The sequence below is a fragment of the Micrasema longulum genome, unplaced genomic scaffold (assembly GCF_059751315.1).
Source record: "Micrasema longulum isolate JH-2025_06_02 unplaced genomic scaffold, ASM5975131v1 h1tg000702l, whole genome shotgun sequence".
NCBI lineage: Eukaryota > Metazoa > Arthropoda > Insecta > Trichoptera > Brachycentridae > Micrasema > Micrasema longulum.
The window spans coordinates 252,436-258,936 of record NW_028277898.1 but is presented as its reverse complement, the minus strand read 5'-3'; the positions used below and the strand labels follow the sequence as shown (position 1 = coordinate 258,936).

At 29.7% G+C, this 6,501-nt stretch overlaps 2 long non-coding RNA genes across 2 annotated transcripts; one reads left to right on the top strand and one right to left on the bottom strand.

The window, feature by feature from the left end:
• Window positions 1-295: 295 nt before the first annotated feature.
• On the top strand, window positions 296-1,195 carry LOC148279560 (uncharacterized). The gene is made up of 2 exons (XR_015822834.1): window positions 296-554; window positions 884-1,195. It is a non-coding gene; the product is annotated as an uncharacterized LOC148279560 (long non-coding RNA).
• Window positions 1,196-1,526: 331 nt separating this feature from the next.
• LOC148279559 (uncharacterized) lies at window positions 1,527-4,492 on the bottom strand. The gene is made up of 4 exons (XR_015822833.1): window positions 4,268-4,492; window positions 4,097-4,141; window positions 3,626-3,679; window positions 1,527-3,522 (listed from the first exon to the last, which is right to left on the bottom strand). It is a non-coding gene; the product is annotated as an uncharacterized LOC148279559 (long non-coding RNA).
• Between the last annotated feature and the right edge of the window lie 2,009 nt (window positions 4,493-6,501).

The following is a 6,501-nucleotide window of genomic DNA, read 5'->3' as shown; positions in this document are numbered from 1 at the left end:
AATATACTTTTTGTTTAAATATTTTTACATTTGAGAACAAACAAAGGAGAGTAACTATAAACAGAGACAATTAACAAAATATTCAGACAGTTTTGAACAATACGTGTTAAGGCTGTAGTCGGTAAGTTGAATCGTACGGTTTGCCGCCGAATGCGTAAAATATACCGCTTCAAGACAAAGCAATCAAAAAAAATATCCTGTTACATTGTATGTTCGTCAATTTTTACGTACTCTTCATACTTTGTTTGACAAAATGAGAAAGACAGAGATAGATAGAGTTTTTGCGTGACTATTTAATAGGTAAAATCTATAAATAGCACTCCTGACTAGCGTACTGCAGAGATAATGTAGAATTGTACAACTATCGGATAATCTGTGACATATGTTGATTTCTGGCTTCTGGGTAATTATGGATATTTGTATTTTCGAAGTTGACAGATAACACTGTTATGTTTTAATGAAAATGCACCATGTCACTAAAGTGAATGCCAAAAAAATAATGCACTTCATAATATTGTTTTCAAGAGAAAAATTATTTGATCTCATCAAATTACGTAAGTAAAAACACTTTTTGACAGTATGACATTTTATAATATTTTTCCTTTAAACTGATAAGTTTTTTTGAATTTGCACTTGATCATGTATTTCGTAATAAAATTGGAAAAATATAGTAGATAAATTCTAAAAAATTAACAACATATAATGATAAAAGACTCGGCCAAATACCTAAAAATATTTTTATAGGTTAAGAATGTATTGTGTATATTATTTTAATTGATTTTATTTTCTTAGTTACTATTTAAGTTCAAAACCATGATAACTATCAATTAAGGTAAGCATTGCATTTAATCTACGTAAAATTTATAAATACATTTCATTCCAGGTGCAACAGACAAAAGAATAATGCAAAAGAATAAAGTCAAAAGGGTGCCTACCAACTTTTACACTAAAAACCTATAAAAGCACATTTAATCACCTATCTAAGAGTTGTGTATCAAGTTCTATATAGTAAAGCATGTATTCCACTCAGAAAATACTAAAAGGATGTCTACATAATCTTACATGAAAAAAACTAAAACGGTAATTCAAGCATTTTAAGAGTTTTGTGCATATAGTGGAAACCTTGTATTGACAAAATACTGTAAGCGATTATTTTAATATGCATTGAGAAAATATAAATATGCTAAATTACTTACATAATAGTTTTATTTCTATTTTTACACCTATGTGAGAGTGACGTAAAATATTTTTAAAATATATACAAGTGTTTTAAACCTTTTCGAAGTAAATAGAATTTTGGATAGATCATCATCCCTATCACCTATTGGTGCATAAGGCATTGCATTTGAAAACAAAATACAGCGTATTGAATAATATATAACATGAAGGTAAGATGATCAATCCTGCAGTCCCGTGCCAGTCCAAGGAGAATTAAATATTGCAACGTAAAAACACATAAAAAAAATATTTCACTTAACCCTGCCAGGAATTGATCGTGGGACCGCTTGTAAGTAAAAATAAACAAATTGTGGAGGAAAATTTCATTTTTATTGAAAAAATACTAAAGTGCAAATGGTTCAAAAATATATATTATTGGGAAGAACCAGTAAAGAATCCCAATATTTTTGATAACAATAGATCGCTAGTTATTTTATGAAAAATACATTGTGAAAAAGAACTAAGAATATATTTCATGTTACAATGGTCTTGATTTAGGGGGGACAGGTTCAATCAAAGTTGTGTATCTGGAAACAGAAATTAAAAAAATAATAAAAGCAACATCTACATAAATTTTAAAAAAAAAAACCATCATAGTTGAAAGAGGGCGGAATTTCTAAGCTGATTTAGGTAAATATTTTTCTGAAACTGGTGAGTATAATTTAACTTTTACTGGTTGATGGGATGTTTTCGTTAAACAGCTTTTTTTAACAATTTATGACTTTATTGGGGGCAACTTTTTTGTTTTCGATAGCCTCGAGAACATTTGGTGGATCTCTGATAGGCATGGATCGTGTAACTCGGGGGTCAACAAGCTCTGGAAGCAAACAGTTTAAATAAAAAGATTTTAATTTTATGTTGGGCTCCGGTCCACACTCCAAAAAGACATATATTTTTTTTAGTAATATGCAACTGTCCTTGAACTTGGTAATACCAATCGTGATTCTGATTTACATAATACTCGGTATGGTTTCTATTTCTTTTCCAAAACTTAATTTTACCACTGTCGATGGCGGTTTCAACAGTCATAGTCATATTAGAAGCAGACGATGGACATTTTATTTCTATAATGATACCGCCATGATCCGTACTAATGTTATCTGGTGTGGCGCCTAGAAAACAATATTCACTATCAATAAACAGCCCACACTTCTGAAATTTGATATTTTCTTGAAGGCTTAATTGGTTTAATGCGGTCAGTTCATAATCCTGACCATATTTAATAGAAAAAATATTACTTAGCGATTTACTATATGGCATACTTTTAACTAACCCTGAACAACTAATTCCTATTCTTCTTTTACAAACTTTACCAAACCATGACGCAGTGAGTAAATTTCTACACTTTTCTAACCATTCCCCGCTATCTGATTGTAAAACCGTTCTTCTTTCTATCAAATTTCTTTCAGAATGATCGCCGATTCCATACCACTTGAAGATCCTGAGTAATTTTTAAAACATTCATGTTTTGGTGCCTCAATATTCTTATTAGTTGCTCTGGCACAAATCACACAGTATTTATTATAAACACCCATATATAGAACTTTCCCCGTACGAAACCCTACTATAGAAGCTGCGCCCGAGTTAGACGAGTAGTTGGTTTTGTATGATCTCTTAGACCAACACCCGTCAGCCACAACAGTTATCATTGGTATACCATTTTCATCAATTTCACCATTCGCAGTAGCCAGTTGTCCCTCTTATTTCGTTGCCTTCTCCATAACTTTTAGTTTCGCAGTATCCCACCATTCACACATTTTCTTATTGATCTTCAAATACTTCCATTTACTCATGCAAGGAATTCCAACAGCAGCAGTCAACTCTTGCAAACCACTATATCCAGAACCGATACTCGATATTCCAGACACAAACGATTCATTTAAACTCATTTCATTCGAAATTATAATGAAAATAAAACTTTGTTATCAGTGTTACACAATTTTATTCTTTTACAAGAACACAACTATAGTTTCTTTTCGTTTTATTTTCATAATAATTTATAATGAAGTGTTACGAAGTGAATGCCGATTCAATTAAAAATATCATTTCATTCGATCTGTCCTTGCAACAATTTACAGAAAAACATAATCCACACATATTACATTTTAAATTTAATATAGAATTAAAGCCATGCAACTTTTCATCCACAATCACCATATTCGTTCCTTTGCAATCAAACATGGAAGAATGAGAAAATATTTCCTGGATTTTAGTGAAAAATTCCTGGATGTCCACAACTCTCCTGCCTTCCAACTTAAAGGGGTGTAATGGCTGTGCTAGCAGTTCTGGAACTAGCTGTTGCGCCTGAAATAATACAGATTAATTAATAATCATAATCCAATTTAGATCTCATTAGCTATTTTAATGTAAATACTTAAAATATTCCTACTTCGATATGAATACTAACCTGACAACCGTCATCTTCTAGAATATCAGTTGAAAGATATTTCGCTGGAACACCCTAAAACATTTCAATTTGCATATTACCCAAAAGGCAAATATAACCCTACTTATTGATAGTCAATATTTAGAAAATAAGGGTTATAATAATTATTATTTGTACTTTTTTATTGTGAATGCAGACAATTGGTAGAATTCTTTGTACTTTATTACTTAATTAATTATTGTACTTTATTTTTTTTAATATATAAGAGCGTATACTGTGACGCGTTTCGTCTTGTTAGGACATTTTCAAACGACGGAATGCGTCACAATATAAACTCTGGTCTTTTTAAACAAATAAAGTAAAATAAAAATCCAATAAACGTGTTTTATTTAGGGATACATTACCAAATTCAAACTTATTTGTACATTTAGTATTGTTTTGTAAAATGTTGTAGGAATTTTATTTATCTAAGTAAATAAGACAATAACTTACAGTGTATTCTCCACAGGCCTTAGTTAATTTGAGCTTTTTTGAATCCTAAAATAAGCAAATAATAAACTGTTACATTTATTTGTAATGGTGATACAATGATTTATGTAAATCAAATGTCTGTCCTTTGTATTCTAAATTTTAATACTAATAAATTAATCAAATCCAACTTACATTGCATTTCTCCTTTGGAAATTGGGATTGATTTAGTTTTCGTTTGGTTTTTTCGTTGGTTTTTTCGGCATTGTTATGATAAAATCGGTCACTAAATATTCCAAATTTATGGATTAAAGTATCTCTCGTCTTTGATTTCTATAATAAAGTAATTCTGATTGATAGAAAATATTATTAGGCTGAGCGGCCGGTGGCGGCCGGCTAAGCAAAACGTCAAACCATCACAATGAAGTTGGCTGCGTTCGCGACATTGTAATAATTATATGGCTGTTTAGTGTACACTTTGTACATAGTACCTACCGAGTGCTGGTATGTCCTAGATAAATGTGCAATTTGACCGTTTTTGTGTACGAGTAAAATGACGCCGTTAATTGTTATTTGAATATGACGTGAAATTACATTTTTGAATGATTTATCAAATTCGAACAAACTATTCATTCAAAAAATAACTTGGTTTTGATCCTGGTTTAAATTGTGTTAGAAGGAACACAAAAAATATATGTTTCGAACTAAATTTTGTTTTGAAAAAGGCATTAAAATTTTGAGCACAGAAAACACGTCCGTCTGCGGCCGCTCTGAGGGCCGATCTGAATGTAATAAAAACCCAAATAAGACATTGTTTAAAATTGAATATTACAACTAGAATTATCGTATTGAAAAAAAAAAAAAATACAGTTCTATAAAAAAAGGTTTTAACTAAACTATTTCAATATTTTAAATTTTTTTATGGTATTACTGATTGCATAATTTTACGTAGAAATAAAGGAAAAATTTATGTGATTTAAAATGCTTATATTTCTTTTCAAAAACAAAAAAATAAGATTCTGCCGCGGCCATCTCCTTTTTAAATTTATTATCTTCAAATCATTGTTAAAAATTTAAGTTCAATACTTAGTCTTTATTGAGATCCCAGATTAATAAGCTTAGTCTAAATTTTGAAATTGCGTAATCTGCCGGTCTGAAAGTAATTATATATAAATAAAAAAATAAATTTAAAAAAAATACAATTCTATAAAAAAAGGATTTAACTAAACTATTTCAATATTTTTAAATTTTTTATGGTATTACTGATTGCATAATTTACGTAGAAATAAAGGAAAATTTTACAAAAATTTATGTGCTTTAAAATGCTTATATTTCTTTTCAAAAACAAAAAAATAAAATTCTGCCGCGGCCATCTCCTTTTTAAATTTATTATCTTTAAATCATTTTAAAAAAAATCAGTTCAATACTTAGTCTTTATTGAGATCCCAGATTAATAAGCTTAGTCTAAATTTGAAATGGCGTAATCTGCCGGTCTAAAAGTAATTATATTTTAGTTATATGAAACTTTGAAGTACATTTTTTGATAGAAATACCTATAAAAAGTATTGTTTTTATCTCATACATAATTTTTAATTTTTTTTATTGCGCGATTTTTGACAAACATTCGTTTTAAAATGGCAAAATCGTATGATTTCCTAATTTTGCGTTCGTTTTACCAGACTACAGCCTTAATGTTTATAATTAATTTATGTACATCTATATTATTTATATTACAAAACGCACAATGAAAATAACAAAAACCTAACATAAGCTTATACACTTGTGGAGCAGTTGATTCAATATTGGTTTGGGCGAATGAGACAATCCATTTTATTTCTACCTAGCTCCACTTTCCATTTTTTATAGCCTTTTTGAACATGTTTAGTAACTAATTGTTAACGAAAAGGCAGACTGTAAATGAAAGACGAATTTCATTCAGTTTTGTGAATTGGGAAATATTTGAGAAAGGATAGGAATATGTAATGGATACCTACCTTTAATATGATCTGAATGTTCTTCAATTTCTGGTACTGGATGACAAAATGAAACTTTAATACAACAATGTTTTCCTCGGCGCGCGACGATTCCAACCACTTTTTTTCCGATTTCATGTCACGTCAAAAATGTTGTTTTGTTTTTGTTCTTAACCTGAATCTTCTAATTTTGAATATCTTCTATCTTGATGTTAGGTAGGTACCATAAGGATGGGTCAAAGGAAGGATGGGAACGAAAGGTAATCGGCCAGGAATAGTATCGATAAATGCTGTTATTTACTTAACACTAATTGTTTTAATAAATAATGGAAGAAGGTTATAGATTTTAATTGAATAAAACTCAAAATCCCTTTGTCCGAAAGTGGTTTTAGTTTGTATTTGTTTAAGTTGTCTTTATATTGATGATCTAGTGATTATATTATTTCGGGGGCTTAG